The following is a 17,885-nucleotide window of genomic DNA, read 5'->3' as shown; positions in this document are numbered from 1 at the left end:
CACACATATGGGACCAACTTTACTTACATTATTTTTTTTTTACACAAATTAGTTTGATCCTTGTATTTCAGAAACAACATCATGTCATTCAAAAGATTCAGCAGTGTGTGGGGACAAAACTTAACCCCTTAGCTAAGGAAGAGAGTTGGTCTGAGGGAGTATCTTGCTTGAGAAGTTAATCACTGGGCTTTTGCCTACTGGCAGGTGTTGGCGAGCACAGAAGAGGGGATGTGAGAACACATATATGTGTATATGTGTGTATATATATATATATATATATATATATATATATATATATATATATATAATATTCACATAGTCCAAAACTAAATTGCGTAGTTGTAAAGGAGTAGTGTGTACGTTTTAGTGGCATCTACAAATGCCAAATAAATAGCCCTCTGCTCCCTGCTTCCTTTCCAAGTGTGTAGAGAACTACGGTGGGGTACATCCAAAGTCTCTTAATTGCATCCCCGTGTCCTTTCCTTGCGTCTTAGTCCTTCCCACCAGGGATGTATGGAGAGACGCAAGGAAACCATGCGAGGAGAGAGGAAACGAGGAAATATTTTTTAAGAGATATTTTTTATGACGCCGGCCGCTGATCACAGCTGGATGAGCTGAGCACAGCTGATCAGCTGTCAGTCAGCTTTAACAGCTGGAGAGACTTTTGAGAAGTTTTTGTCTGCATATATTATCACTGTACTTAATAATATTAACTAATAATACTAATAACTAATAAAGACACACAGTAATTATCACTGTAGAGGTGTTTTCTCTCTATAGTCTGTCACCTCTTTAACAAACTGTCCTGTTTATAAGCACAGAATCGATTTCTACTGGCAAAATGCGTTTGACTTATTTATGACTTATTTGCGTCCTCAGAGCAGAAATAAGAGCTTTGGGTCGACCGTCAATATAGCGTAGCAGAACAACTTCCGGTTCAAGCGAGGAGCGAGGAAATGACAATTAAGAGACTTGGGATGTACCCAACGATGGCCTTCAGGTAGAGATAGGTCTTTAGGATTTTAGTACTACTAGGAGCTACTCTAACCAATATACTATTCTTTTTCATAATCAAATAATTTCTTTTAAAAACATATATTTAATGTTAAAGACAAATGACTTCAGAACAAGATTATGATTTATTTATATTTTAAATATAACTAAATGTTGTTTCTAAAGCAAAGTTACTATATAAAGTCATTAACATCTCACTGGAAACAAATTTAAAATATCAATAAAATAACATTTCTGAGTAAAGTTTATAAATAATGAAGAACACAGACATCAGCCAGCATCAGTCCTTCCTCCTGTCCTCTGTCCTCCTGTCCACTGTCCTCCTCCCTCAGCTGATTCACTGCCTGAAAGTACTACTGGTAGAGGGTCGTAGGCTGCTTTGTTTCAGCCAGCAGAGCTGTAGAACATTTAAGCTAAACAGTTAGACTACAGTCAGCTTTTGTTTCAGCTTGTTTGTTAAAAATTTGCTGAGAGACTTTGGACAGAGCTGATGAAATATGTTTTGCTTTTGTTTAAATGTTCATGCTTGTTGAACAGGTGTATTGATAAAGTGTTGGCTTTTTACTCTAATGTATTATTTCACTGCAACAGTCACAAGCGTAGTTGTCGTAATCTTGACTTCCCCTGGTTCACTTCAGTGCTTCCACCGCAGCCTCTCTGTCTCTGCTCTGCATGCTGACTTTGTTCTGTGTGTGTGTGTGTGTGTGTGTGTGTGTGTGTGTGTGTGTGTGTGTGTGTGTTGTTGGAGGAGCTCATCCCTGACAGAGAGAGCAGAAACGTTGCCCGCTGCAGCGTGATATTTAATTACCCCAAAACCTTAAAAAGTACCAATAAGAAGCACCAGTAGTATCAGGGCTTATCAATACTTCGGTCTTTAATATTTTAGCGCTGGGCCCCGTCTAATACTGGATTTCAGTACTTATCCTTTTTTAGATAACATCAAATTCAGAATGTAATAATGATTGCTGATATGCACGCTACAATGTGAATGAGTAGAGTACTGCCACTTGTTTCTTCCAATTCAATCACTGATCCTGGTTACAAACTGTTGCTACCTAGTGAAAACCACGTATCTCTAAAATTGCTGATTCAAATTGAGTTTTCCTTTATGGGAGGAGAAAATTCTTCTACACCTAAACAATTTGAAACACACTATACTATGTTCAAAAATGCAAAGTCACAAACCTGAAAACGGGGCTGCTATGCTCCTGGGAGGCGATGTTATGGAGATACATGGTTTTCACAGTACAGATATAATATGCTACAGGAAAAAAATATATATTCATGGCTAAGAATGTAATGAAGACAAATCAGTGAGTTCCCTTTTTAATTCTCTTAAGACATGAAGGAAAGCTTGTACTGAAGACAAACCCTTTTAATCCATTACAGTGTTAGTGAATGTGGGACAAATGATTATATAGGAGCATTAGGCTAATGATTTGACAATTTATAGCTACATGATGAATCACAGGTGCACACTAACTCAGACAATTAATAAGATGCATCTCACATACACACACACACTCACAGCTGCGCACACATTTACTGAGAATGAGCAGCAGAATACGTGTGTGACAAGACATGCATATATAAAGCCTCTGAGGCTTATACACACAGACTCATAATGAATGGTGACCTATTCCATCTATCATGCTCACATATAAGAAAAAGTAAAGCCTGGTTGCTTCTGGAGCTTTTTTTCCCTGTCTCTATTCAAGAGTGGGGTCTTTCAATTTGAGAGCATAACTCATTGATCTCTCATTTTTTTTGTGACGCTTTCCCTCAAAACCCAGTCCTCATGATCAAATAGCCCCTGCTGGTGTTTGGATTTCTGATCATACATAATTGCTTGCACAGATTTCCTGCGCTCCAGCCTTACTCCTCACACTGCTTCTGTGTGCTCGTGAAACATCTGCTCTTAGATTTCTCCTCCGCTCTTGGATTATATTTGTTCAATAACCCTGTCAAAATTCCACAACCAATGGAATGCCAGGTATTGACCAATGAAATGATCCTTGCCTTACTTCTCAGTGCATCTCCCATGGGCGGTTACTTTTTCACCTGGCCCTCCAATATGCAATTTGTTTGCTTTCTTAATGACTTTTGGTCTAAATGATAGTATACCAGCGCCAGTATGATTTATGGTAATACGCATTACGGTAGAATGACCAGAGGCTACTCCACTACCCAGCCTATTGCTTACAGTCTGACCTCCATTCACAGAAATATAAGATGGATGAAATAAGTCTTCAGACAAACCCAGCAGCGGGAGGTCGGTGACTATTGAGCCCACATCTTTTTTCAGAGACTTGACTCCATCTTTGAAACCCAAATCAAGCTGCACTTGACGGGTGAACCGCAGGACAGAGAGCAGGACTCTGGTGGGACTAGAGGAGGTGGACTCTGTTTAACTGTGTTTGAGCACCAAGCATCATGATGTAAAGTTGATTGACATTTCCAAATGTTACATTTTAATGATAAGATATTGGCCACATTATCTGCCCTGAGAAATTTCTTTTGTTGCTGCTGTGTACATTCCTCATGATGCAAATTCAAAAAAATGGTTTAACTGTGCTAAAATTAAGGGTTAAAATGATAACTACTTGGTTAAGGTTGGTTAATACATTTTCACTGGTGGTACAAAATGGGTAATAAAACCACAGGTGAAACTGATGCAACATGTATTGTTTACCACCAGCCACTTATGTTGGACACACAAAGCATCTATGTGCATCCTCTGCAGCATCATTTCCATCCAACACACAAATTAATTTCATCATTTTGTTGCCCAAATTCACATTACATTATAAGGCAACTTCAGTTAGCATAGCTAGCAATCGCTAATGCTTGAGTTACTACATGTAATAACGTTACCTGTAATATTAATGAGTGGAAACAGCCGTCTGTAATTACTGCTATAATACTCTGAGTGGAAACAGGCAAACGTCAAAGTATTGACAGTAAATCAAGTAAACAGGGAGTTAGCTAACTGCTTTGACTAACATCTTTTAAAGATGTCTGACTAGCAGTGAGAGCGTTAGTTAACCAGCGTTATTCATACAGACTGATATAATACATGACATGATAGAAATATATAGATGATAGAGGATAATTACACTGTTTAAATTGGTTGCGTTGCATGAGTGAAGCTGTGGCTCAGTATATATATATATAAACATATCAAATAAAATGATATGATATGTGATTGATACATATAATAGATAAAGGATAACAAATGAATAATGTGTATGAATATGATAATATGTATGTTAACATGCCCGAGCGGCCATGGAGTCAAATGAGCAGATCAGGAGTCCAGAAGAGGTTTCAGATGAAGCTTCATTTATTTTGATATTCTAACATCACACCAGTGTCTACTAGTCAGAATCTGAATCAGCTTCATTGGCCATCTATGATGCGTATGCATACATGGAATTTGGCTCCGGTTTCCACTCCGCTCTCAATGTACATACACTATTTTACAATAAAAAATATATAACGAATAAAAAAGGGCAGCAAAAAAGTAGAACAGATGTAGGTATAAACATTTAACAGCTATATACACAATATAAGTATATATATATATATATATATATATATACACACACACACACACACACACACACACACACACACAAAAACCTATAAACAACAGTGGTAATGGAATTCAGGTGATTGTGCAAGTCCAGGGTGGAGGGCAGGCTGGAACCAATGATCCTCTCTGCAGACCTGACAATCCGTTTTAGTCTGTTTCTGTCCTGTTTGGTGGCCGATCCAAACCACACAGTGATGGAAGAACAGAACAGACTGGATGATGGTCGAGTAAAACAGGATCAGCAGATCCTGAGGCAGGTTGAGCTTCCTGAGCTGGCTCAGGAAGTACAACCTCTGCTGGGCCTTTTCCCTGATGGTGTTGATGTTGGGGGACCACTTCAGGTCCTAGGATATTGTGGATCCCAGAACCTTGAAGGTCTCCACAGTGGACACAGTTTTGTTGAGTATGGTAAGGGAGGGCATTGTTGGGGGGCTCCTCCTGAAGTCCACTGTCATCTCCACAGTTTTAAGCTTGTTTAGCTCCAGGTTGTTCTGACCACACCAGAGGACCAGCTGTTCAACCTCCCACCTGTACGCAGACTTGTCACCGTCCCCTATGAGGCCGATGACCGTTGTGTCGTCTGCGAACTTCAGGAGTTTAACAGACGGGTCCTCTGAGGTGCAGTCATTAGTGTAGAGGGAGAAGAATAGACCTGCTTTACACAGGTCCCTCTACAAAAACAAACTGAGCTCCTATTATACACCTTCACCCTCTAATTAGCCCAGACACACCATCTATAGATAAGTATATACAGTATATCAACAGTATAAGTACAATAAATGTATACATGATTTCAACAACCCAAAAATATCATTAATGATTTACAAATATGTACTATCCCTATAAGTAGAGTAAATTATAAACACATAATTTATCTAAATAAACAGAGCAACACATATCTTGACTTCCCCCCTACCAGCTTCCTGTGGTTGGTACTTCCCAGAACTATAAATGGGTGCTCGAGCCCCTGGGGAAGTATTTTGCCCGAACACCCTGGGAAGAGGAAACAGGCAGAGGTGAGTTGTTGCAATATTTAACTTAACCTTTATCTTTAGTAGTGATGGCGAGATGAAGCTTCATGAAGCATTGAAGCTTTCCATCCAATTGGTTCACTCGTGGGCCGAAGCTTCATGGTGCGTTTCGCTGCCCCTTATATTTCGAATCGCAAGCCAAACCCACGAACCATTTCTTGAATCAGTCACGTGGAACAGCCGGCTCGCGAGGCTTCGAACGTCATCAACACAAGCCTCGACAATCGCTTCACAAAAATCTTCCTGGATTACTCGACACAGGCTTCGAAGCCTCGACACGGAAGGACACGTCACTAATCTTTAGCTTGGCAATATACTGTATATACACTATCATTCTGCCACATAACTAATTAGATATTAATACCATCAGGTATGTTCAATCAGTCGCTCACTGCAATTGTCTATTTGTTTGTTGGCAGGGAGAACAAAAGGCCCACTCTGTGTCCCAGCTGTGCACATGGCTCCCAGCATCCACAGTCCAACAATAAATGAATACATTAAACATTGTGTGTTTTTTCTTGGTACCGTCATCAAACCACATATCAAATACTGTCCGCAGCATAGGTAACAGCGGTGCGTCGTTACTATGTATAATAAAGAGTAAATCCCAGATAGCGTGTTATCAGTGAAGTTTGCTTAACTAACAGTATTGTCCCAGTAACTGTACTGTATGTTGTTGCATTTGTAGATGCAGCTTTTGTTATTATTTCCATGTTATCTTTAGATGAGAGCCACAAGGCAATGGGAGACGGAGAGTGGATGGCAAGGTTGGGGTTTGGCCTTCTGGAGAAGGCAGTAGACCAGCCCAGAGGCAGTGGCAGTGGCATGAAATATGTACCCATTACTTTTTATGGTCATCAGTATGCAGGGCACCTGATGAAAAATGTAAAAAAAAAAAAAACTCTGCTCCTTTGTATCTTATTCCAGTTGCTGGGCAACCATTTGAGCATCTGATCATTGACTGTGTTGGTCCCTTGCCACGCTCCAAAGCTGGTATAACTTTTTGTTCACAGTGATGTGTCAGGCTACATGCTATCCAGCTGCATTTCCTCTCAGAAACATTACCACTAAGTCTGTTGTAAAGGTGCTGACACAGTTTATGTCATTTTTTGGCATCCCAAAAATAATTCAATCTGATGAGGGGTCTAACTTCAGTTCAAAGTTGTTTGCAGAAGTGTTGAACCAGTTAAATGTTAAACATTCTCAGTCCACGCCCAGAGCCAGGGGTCTCTAGAAAGGTTTCACCAAACAATGAAGTCCCTCCTCCGTACATATTGCACTGAGTTGGACTGTGACTGCGAGGAGGAGTTACCTTGGCTGATGTTAGCAGCCAGGGAGGTGTCTCAAGAGAGCTTGGGTTTTAGTCCCAATGATTTGGTCTTTGGTCACACAGTGCGAGGCCCTTTAGTGTCCCTACACAGGGACTGGCAAGCTGGGGAGGCCTTAAAAAACTTAATAGATCATGTAAATGGTTTTAAATGGCTTTACCAAGCAAATAAAATGGCGAAAGAAAACCTACAGGCAGGTAAAAATAAAATGAAGAGTCTGTATGATCGACATGCAGAACGCCGTGAATTTAGTGCTGGTGATCAAGTTCTGGCACTTTTGCCTTTCGTTGGCTCTTCTTTCCAGGCTAAGTTCTCTGGTCCCTGTACAGTGACCCGAAAAGAGTCTGACCAAAATTATTTAATCGCAACCCCTGATCGAAAAAAGTCTGTGCAGCTCTGTCACATTAATTTGTTAAAACCCTACTTTGCCCTCTCCCTTGTGCCAGGTCCTGAGTCGGGGTTTGCCTCTGTTGCTGCAGTGGTTCCAGCTGGTCATTCACCTCCACCTCTTGATCCGACCGAGGAATATGAGGAAGAGTGTTATGTTATACACCAGATGATGTCATTTTGAAAGGACGTCTTAAAAACTCTGAGTCACTTGCCAATCTGGATGTAATGTTGAAACATTTACCTGAACCAAAGCAAACAGAGTTGGTGGATCTTATTAAAGGTTATCCCTGCCTGTTTGTTGACACTCCTTCTTATACTCATCTTATGGAACATGACATTGACGTGGGAGATGCCCAGCCAATTAGACAACACTTTTATCGTATGTGTCCAGATAAACGTGAACATTTAGAAGCAGAGGTCAGATATATGCTGGAAAATAACATTGCTGAGCCATGTTCATCTAGTTGGTCTTCCCCATGTTTACTGGTTAAGAAGACAGATGGAAAATGTACTTGTATGTATTTAATGTACTGATCTCCGAAAGGTTAATCAGGTGACTAAGCCCGACTCTTTTCCACTCCCACGTATGGAGGACTGTGTGGACCAGGTTGGCTCTGCTAAGTTTGTCAGTAAATTTGACCTACTTAAAGGTTACTGGCAAGTTCCTTTAACTTCCAGAGCTAGGGAGATCGCCAGCTTCATTACAGCCAGTGGTTTGTGTTCCTACACAGTTATGCCGTTTGGGTTACGTAATGCTCCAGCCACGTTCCAGCGCCTAATGAACAAGGTGGTGTCTGGGTTGGTCGGGTGTGCTGTGTATTTGGAGGATGTGGTGATTTACAGTGACACTTGGGAGACTCATCTTCAGCTCATCCGAGCGCTGTTTGACCGTCTTGCCTGGGCTTGTCTGACCATTAATCTGGCTAAATGCAAGTTTGCTAAGGCAACAGTAACCTACCTGGGAAAAGTTGTTGGACAAGGGCAAGTATGCCCAGTAAGAGCAAAGGTGTTGGCAGTTGATCAGTTTCCTGTTCCCACTACAAAGAAAGAACTTTCTCGTCACTATCGTGGGTTTTGTAGAAACTTTTCCACGGTAGTTTCCCCACTTACTTCTCTTCTCAGCCCAAATGTTAAGTTTGAGTGGTCTCTCACTTGTCAGAAAGCCTTAGAGACTGTCAAGTTGTTGTTGTGTTCTGCCCCTGTCTTAGCAGACCCCCAGATGGACCAGGATGCTAGTAAGGTGGGAGCTGGGGCTGTGTTAATGCAGGATAATGGAAGTGGTGTTGACTGCCCGGTGAGTTTCTTTTCTAAGAAGTTCAACTCACACCAGTTAAATTACTCCATCATTGAAAAGGAGGCACTGGCACTGATCTGGGCGTTGAAACATTTTGAGGTTTACGTGGGTGGTGAAGTAAGACCTTTAGTGGTATATACTTATCATAACCCCCTAACCTTTCTCCACTCACTCCAAAACCCAAATCAAAGGCTTGTGCGTTGGTGTCTTTTCCTTCAGCCATATCATTTAGATATGCGTCATGTAAAAGGCACGGACAATACAGTGGCTGATGCCATGTCCCGGGCTGTAACTGTTTCAGTTAACTTGTGTTCTTTTACTCCCTGCAGTGTCTCTCTCTGTCTGCTCTGGTTTTCTCCTCTGTTAAATTGCTTCTCAGGTACCAAAGTTGCAGAGGAGAGGATTCTGGATGGTCATGTTTGAGACTGCCTGCAGTGAGGACCGCAATCTTAAGAGAGGGGGTGTGATGACCCTCCCACTCTACTGGCTGTGATCCTGCTCTGTGATGGTTTCCTGGTGGGAGGAGCTTGGACATTCACCTGCTCATACCAGCCCATCTGATTGGAGCCTCCAAGAAGGCATAAAACACAACACTTCTGGGAGTGTCTCGCTCTCTCTCAGCAGGACCTGCTGCACCAGCCTCATCCTTGTTTCAACTATGCTGAAGTTGTTAGCTTAAATAAACTGCTTTGGGTTAGATATCTGTGTGAGGCCTCCCTTTTTGTTGCCAGCCTTGAGCCAGGTGGCAACAATGGCAATTCTGATGTTTCAGATTGAGGAATGCCCTATAGGCCCGAGGATGGACCACCCTTTTTGTGGGTCCATGGGGTCCTATTTGAAACTGACATCTCAATATTGTTAGTGTTGCATCACATGTCCATGACAATGCTGTTATGATGTTACATCACATGTTATGCTGTTGTGGCTCGGCCCATGGTGCCAATGCTGCAGCCCACGGTCTTTCCTGTGGCTCCTAATTACCTCTATAGAGGGTGAATTATTTGTTTTTATTTAATGTTTTGTGTGAATCGTTTTGAATCGTAACCACTGGTTCTCGTCTCAGTTCACTAAATCAAGCTTTGGTGTGTCACAGTCTGCCTCACTGAAGCCCAATTTAGTGGCTAGGACGACCATGTGAGACAGCCTCTGTAAGAACCTCCAAGCCTGCTCCAGCCTCTGTGAGGACGCCATCTATGTCCTCAGTGTGGACACTCAGCACTGCTCCGTCCTCAGTGAGGACCCCAACCAGCACTGCAGTAAGCTCTGAGAATACAGTGTTTATTGATTGGTCTGGCTCTGTTGTAAGTCATTTAGTGTAGCCTTTATTTTCGCAATAAAAAAAAACTCTGGGCTCTGGTACAAGCCCCTTGTCGCAGCCCTCATTTATTACCAGACACCGAAACTCAACCACTTCTTCACCCATCTGCTGAGGGTGTGGATACCCTACCACCTGTGGAAGGTGAGGGTGTCCTGCCCAGTTTGTGGGAAGCAGCTCCTCATCCAAAAGCGGTCTGGGAAGGTCCTGGACATCACAGGTATTGCCTGATGGTGACCAAGACGCTCAGGTGCTCTGCATGCCCTCAACTACCAGTCAACCGTTCTTATTGTCCGGAATCAGCTGGACTTGCTGTACCAGAAGATGATCCAGCTGATCCTGACTGCAAGTAATTTAAGCAGTTTTGAAAAGATGGTGATTGTGAAGATTCAAACCATGGAAATTACACTCCAAAAAACATGTAACTAATCACTGCAACAGTGAACATTTTATTGCAATTCATTTCAGTCATTTATCAAATGTATTCGGAATTACTTTGATTTACAACAAGGAACTTTCATTTTGTGATGATTATGCCAGTCAATGTGGTTGAAAGTATTTCTGAGAACCAGAATCTCTTTAGAAAACCTAATTTTGCTGCAGCGGGGTCTGCTCCTCGCAGTCCTGGTTCTCCTATGCTTTCCTTCCCTTTAGTTCTGAGGAATAAGGCGTTGAATCGCAAAACTCGCAAATCCTTCAGTTCATGAAATCCCTGCAGCAGTTAAAACCATGTTGATAAATCCGTGAAAAGTGTGGCGCAGGAGTGCAGAGCACAGTGCATTTACGCACGGCCTTTCACTGTGTTTACCTTCATTAAATCGGCTGAAAACGACAGGAGGCAGCTTCAGCTTAGGGTTTAACCAAACAGACCTCTACACACAGCAGACTGGCCGGTCATAACTCTATATTCTGCTTTTAGTGTGAAGTAGACGTCTGATTACCAGGGCGAATCAGTGCCTCTTTCCCATCTTTAGCAAAAGTGGCATCGCATGTTTGTTTTTTTAAATGCATTGCAGTGCAAACGATGTTGTGTAACATTAATTACTAAATGTTGTGATCATGCACAAGCTAAGCTAAAATAGCTTTAGTCAAATATAATCATATAAACGGTTTAAACAAATCTATTTCTTTATTTTATATGTCTACTGTTATTATGGGCCCAGTAACTGATGGAAAATTAACATCCATCTGGCTTTGGGTGCAGATTTGTGATAATGTGTGTTTTGTGTTCATGTTGTGATGCGTTTAACTGTGATTGGCACAGCTGAGAGACAAGGCTATCTAACAAGCATCCTTTCTATATACAGACTATGTAATCACCACCTGCTAATCTCTATTCACCTTCACCCAGCACGTTGCGCTGCAGCACAGAGCATACATTAACCAAAATAGAAGGTGTGCGTGGAGAGACACCCACATACTACCACCTTGTCATCATTATTTAAATTTGACAGCTACAGTAGATATATAGGATCAGGCCCAGGGCACAAGGGTTTGCACTGGTTGAATGTGTGTCCCTTTACAGCCACTAACCTCTTTGTGTGCTCCATTGTTTTTTTTTTTTTTACCTCACATCTTTAGTGGGAACTCTCCAATGTATTCAATGTATATGCATTGGTCTGGTCAAGCCTAGGGACAACAGATGACAATTGTGCTACATCTGGTGCAGTGCATTTATTATACACTGTCCATGTTTTAAATAAACAAATAAATGGAATAAAAGCACGTCTGGTAATGCAGTTTAAAAAAAAAACATGGGGAGGAATGGCTAAACACTATCTAAAGGAGTGCGCTGACTTTGTGGATCAGCCCAGCCTTTTCCTATTAGTCTGCCAGAAGCCCCATCTACATCCCCACCTGTTGCCTCTGTCCGTGTATGGCAGGGACATCCTCTCCCGCTCGGACCATATTAGGGTCAGCATCACCTTCACATTTGGTTCTATCTTAAAGATGGACTCTGCAACGGCAGGGTCACTGAGTGACCTCCATCGGCAATTAGGTCAGCCATATCCCGACCATATCCGGTGTGATTGAGAGGTGCCGCCAGGCAGCTGTTTTACAAACTGTGTCACCGTACGTGGACTTTGGCTACTGCATTAGTGAGGGGAGGAACCAGCTGAAGACCTCCACATCAAAAGAAATCACTGTATCTGTGTACGTTTTGTTCCATATCAGTGTCTACAATTTTTGTTGCTCATCTGTTTTTTTGTTCAGGCTGTGGATGACTCTGGAATGCCAGGCATGGACAGAGTTGACAGCTTGGCTGTCTGGTGGAGCTGAGGAACCAGCCCTCTCTGGCCCTAATGAACCACATGGTCAGGAACAATTACAGTCTTGCTACTTTCCCTCTGTGCGCTGTCATACATATTCACACATGGTTTTGTCTTATGTGCTGTTGTGTTCTCTCTCTGCTTAGGTGAGCAAGATCGTTGCTCTGTGGCAGGACCTGCTGAACCATGACAAGCAGAGGGGAGGTGTTTGCAGCTAGACACCAGAGCAGGAGTTCACACCAGAGATGGAGAGTGTGAAGAGGAAAGCCCTCGCCACAACTGCCCCGTTTGCCCAGTGACCAGATTGCTGCTGCCTGATTGAGACCATCTTTGTCAGACTCTGTGACATCCACCGCGGTCCAAGGAAAAGGGGGACTGGCACAGTGTCCAGATGGAAACTCATCCTGAAGAACGGTGGCGAATTCTGGCCAGTGGGACAGTGATAAAGCAGACCACCCAGGTGTAGTGGCACAACAAGTGGATTAAGAGGGAGGACAATGATGCAGGGGCTGGACTTGCCAAGCTCTTTGTCTGTTGCTGCTAACCATTTCCTCCCTGATAATGTGCACCCCCCATCTTTTTTTATTTATTTATTTTTAACTCTATTACAATCGTCATTTACATCCTTAGCATATTAGGAGCAGTGGGCTGCTGTGAAGTGCCCGGGGAGCGATTTGGGGTTCTGTGTCTTGCTCAAGGACACTTCAGCACAGGACACGTAGCAGCCAGGAATCGAACTGCCAAACTTGTGGTTACCGGATGACCCTCTCTACGGCTGTGGCTCATGGGGTAGAGATCTGCACTCCCCCAGCCAGGCCCAACTCACTAGTTCCACCTACCCAGCAGCACCCTGGGCTGGAAGCAGCACTTTACATTATAGATTAGTATTAAATAAAACTTGATTATTTACTTACCCTATCCATACACTGATTCTTTATATCGTCCAAGTTTATTGATTGTTTTTTGCTCTGCGTTGCCTTGAAGAACAAATGTGATTATTTTCCATTGTCTTTTGGATAGTAACATATTTGTCTCAATAAAGGAGCCAAAAAACAAGTGTTTATTAAGGATGCAAATGGAAAAACTTAGTAGTTTTCATTCAAGTGAGGGCATGAGAAATCCAATTTCAGTGCACACTGGAGTTGCATTTTAATTTCAGATATAAACGTAATTCAACTACAGAATATCAATGGTCTATACGCATTTTGTTTTTATTGAGAGCCCTGTGTATGTTGTTTTCATTTGTATCACAGCTCATTGTACCTGATTAACTTGACTCTAGATGGAATATGGTCACAGACAACTGAACTATATCACATATATGCACAACTATATGCTATTACATAATATACTATATGCAAGGTGTTATGGCAATGTTGCATTTTTTATGGTTTGGGAATTTCGCCAATAAGTCCATTAGGAGCCAGTGAGGCAATCAACAGGTCAATGTCCAAAGGGTTTGGGGACCTTTAAGCAATGAGCCAATTCTGCTAACAGTACCTGGAATTTGGTACCGGTACACAGCGATATCTTTTTTCTGTACTTTTTCTGACTTTACTGTCTGTAATAACAAAAATGTAATTTCAGTTTTAGAAATTATGCAATTCACCTACTAATACTGAAGAAAAGAAATCATTCATTCATTACATACTGTTTTAGCGTGCTAAATTTCATGTTGATAATGAATTTCTGACTCATGCAGGGGCTGAGTGTTGGCTAGCGCTAGTTAAAATGCTAAGCTAACGTCAACCAACAACAACTTATCCAACAAACTAATTCATTTTTTAAAGATGTCGGTGAAGTTGTCGATGCCTCACTTAAAGTTTTGTTGTCCATGTAGGGTTCGACCTCTTCTGCTCTGACTCCAGTCATGCTAACGTTAGCTGTGGCTGCTGCGGGGGACTTGGCTTTAAACACTTCAGCTTCACTCTTCAGCTTTTAGATCTATTTTTTTAGTTTGGCCAGGTGTTTCCTCAGGTTACTGGTTGCCCTGGCCAGCTTGGCATTACGAATTACAAAAATTGCAGCAGGCATTGCATCATATTTTGAAAAGTGTGACTATACTTGCCACTGCTACTGCCCTGACTCACTGTGACTTGAACAAACTGTAGGGGTGATTTTGTCACCCTCTCTCACCCACATGTGCGCTCAGATGGTGAAATTTGGCATTTGGCAATTTAACCTGTCTCTGCGGTACCAACGGTATACGGTCGGTCTTCTAAAAAGTACTGAGTTTGGTGCCCAACCCTACGCCACAGAAAGCCACAGTTAGAGCCACATTGGAAAAGGGATAAGGAGACGGGTTGGGAAGGCTGCCATACCAGGAATCTATTAGAACTTTCTGTGGGTTGACAGCAACAAGAAGTCCCCCTTCAAGCCTTTTTTTCAAGGAAAACAAGGAAGTTGTCCTCACTTAATCACTACTAATATGTTGTCTTTGTAAAATCCTAATCCACAAAGTAACTACTAACTATAGCTGTGAAATAAATAGAATGAAAAAGTGTAAAGTGAAATAAAAATATTACATAAAGTACAGTTACCTCAAATTTGAGTAAATGTACTTCCATGCCAAATATGGATCAGTGCATAGCTGTATACAGAGCATTGTCTTAAATGACCGGCATAGAACCTTTATTTAATTATAATGGAAGTGTTCTCTGATGGCACAGCGTACTTCAAGGTGTTGTCCTGCATTTGTGCCTGATATAGCAGAGCAGTAAAGCAATCTTTCACTTTCTTCTAATTCACTTCACACAGTCCATTCCGTCTGCAAACACTGAGAAGACAGATCAAAAGTGGTGTGTGTGCAAAAACGCATTATCAAATACACAATCTCTGCTCCCCAGTCCGTCCTTTCTCTGATAAAGTATTATATCATCTGGACTCAAACCAAACCATGAATTAAGGTCTGGCCTAGCCTGAGACAGCCCGCTCTTAGAAACTACACATACACACTCACACACACACACTCACTCCCTTCACTTCATAACCGATAATAAGAATTAATCAGCTCTGGGATGTCTTTTCCCCTCAAAGTACCATAATGTTTGAGCTGGTCATGGTTAAACCATGTGTAATAGTGATACTAGTTACCCGGAAAGGTTGGAAGGAGATATATGTTTGTAATGATTGCCAGAAGTCTGTCTGTTATGTACAGCAAATGTGAATGGGGAACCTATGGGTTACGTTCCTTCACCTTTATAAAGTACTGTACTCGGGGTTTGGGTGATCGTTGTCGTAAATGTTTAGTTTATTGTGCCGAAGTACGGCGGGAGCCTCACGGTTATTTTGGTTGTGTTGTATGCCGAGTGAATTTTGAGTTATATTAATATATTGTGTTACATTTACCTGGCAGTGTGGTTTCTTTGGTGTCTGGTGTGGTCTATCCTTATAGGGAATAATAGGGAGATCATATTCAGCGTGTTTTGGTACCTTTCACCACGTTATTCAGGCAGATATAGACTCTGTAAACCTACCAATTCAGATCTGCCCGTGCCCTTAATTTTAGCTTATGTACTTTTCCGTTTATAGGGTTATGTAATTAGGTGAATTGTTACATGTTTCTAAAATGTTACATCTACACAAAAATCTGTGGAGCTAACATTAGCAGAATATGTTACCACGTCATTAAGCGTTAGCACTTATATGCTATGCTAGTTACTAAAGATAAACTGAATGTATACACTGGCTGCTTTTTCATTTTTAATGATTGTAACTGTGAATAAAGACCCACTCTGCTTTACAGGTATAGTGTTCTTCCTTAATAGCATTGTCTTCTGGCTACAGTCTCTCGATTAAACTCACATTGGCAGCTCAGTAATGTTAGCATGAGGTTATTGATGGCATTGGAAGCACTGAATACTTCTAATGGTAATGTAATACCTAATGTTGGCTCAAAATGCACCCTTACGAATGATATGATTTCCATACATCAGCTCTAGACATTCAACGGTGTCTGCTATTTCATGCTGAGCGGACAGCATATTGTTAATTTGTCTGAGATGTTTTTTGGAAACATAAGCCTACCAAATGTGGTGAGACTCAAACGTCCAGTCCAGTCCAGGCCAAAATTTGCATACATCTGTTGAGTTTAGTTTATCTGCACTACATTGAAGATACAAAATACACACAATAGGGAAAAAAACAGTAATTACAGTGCAGGAGAAAAAAAGTAAACAACAAACTGTCACAGCCATGCCACTATTTCTACTATGTGTTTCCCTCTGTGGCTCCTGTGTTCCCCTGTCTCTCTCTGTTGGTATGTGGTGTGGGCGTGGCTCCCTTCCTGGCACTCTCTCAACTCCCTACTGATTAGGGCTCATTCACCTCACCTGTCCAGTTTGCACAGCTGCCTTCCATCTGCTCATCAACTCCACCGTGTATCTACTCCAGTTCTCCATCCACTCATTGCTAGTTTGTTGTTTGAGCTCTAGTAGTAGATACATGCTCTCAGGCCATTCCTAGCTCTACTCTCCAAAAAAATTAAAAATAAATCTCATTCTCCTAAGCACCCTGTGTTCTGTGTATGTGTTTAGGGTCTTTTTCCACTGGTCATAACACAGATGAACACATGGCACAAAGCATATCTATATACACAAAAACCACAAGCAAGCATGAACAGTAGTCAAAGAAAAGAAAGAAAGACAACAACTAAACAAACCTAGAACTGGAACGTGCACTCGATAGAGTGCAGACCTCTGCCAAGTGTGTCTGCAATAACCACAGCTGTAATGTTTGTTTGAATGAAAACAATCCATAATTCCCCCCCCCCCCGTCTACAAGGCAAGTGTATCAGATGTTTTTTCAATCGTACCTCTCACACAAGAGATACACGCTAATTTTAATCTAAGCAGATATATGGATGAATCATCTCAACCACAAGAGGTCGTTGAGCCTACAGTCATAAATGTGCACAAAAAATATTAGGCTGATGACTCCAGTTGTATGTGAGATTAGCTGTGAACAGAACGACAGACAAACACGCCCACACAACCAAACACATTATCCCTCCAGCCTTATGCCTGGCGGGGATCATAAGTAGATAGTAGTGTTGTGCCCGTTTTGGAGTGTGTGCACGTTTAAACAGGCCGATTGTTTCGCCCCCGGAAGCACTGCTAGCAAAATTGTTGAGAACCACTCATCGCTCATAGACTCCATGGGGAATTGAAGAGGCGTTTGGTTGCATCCTAGGATTTCAGCAGCAAAAGTGAACTGCAGTCAATGAGCTGCGGCCTGGAAAGGCCCGATGCGGACGGCATGTCCAACTCAGTCCGCAGAGCCCTGAACATCCGCCCCCGCAGCTCGACATTGCTTGTTTATTCAAAGTTTATTAATGTTGAACATGTCGCATGTCCAAATTGCACCAACTTACCAGCAATGTACCTGCCAAGTGTAAAGTAGAACGCTTCTTGAGGTATATACGTAGTACCTCTACTTTTGATTTTTTTTTAAACATTGATATCTTCATGTACAACAATAAGGTAAATGGAAATAACTTTGTGATTAAGATGTTGTCAATGAGCGTAGCCAGAACTTGTTATTCTGGAAGGTTTATGAATCAAGGGTAGCAAGCAAACCCATCACACAGTGAATTGAAGATTAAATAGACAGTATGAATCTACCTGCATAAATGTCATTTCATTTAGAGG

The sequence above is a fragment of the Cebidichthys violaceus genome, unplaced genomic scaffold (genome assembly GCF_023349555.1).
Source record: "Cebidichthys violaceus isolate CVI_PGR_0920_01 unplaced genomic scaffold, fCebVio1.0.p SCAF_2, whole genome shotgun sequence".
Taxonomy (NCBI): domain Eukaryota; kingdom Metazoa; phylum Chordata; class Actinopteri; order Perciformes; family Stichaeidae; genus Cebidichthys; species Cebidichthys violaceus.
Note: the sequence above shows the minus strand (reverse complement) of the source record.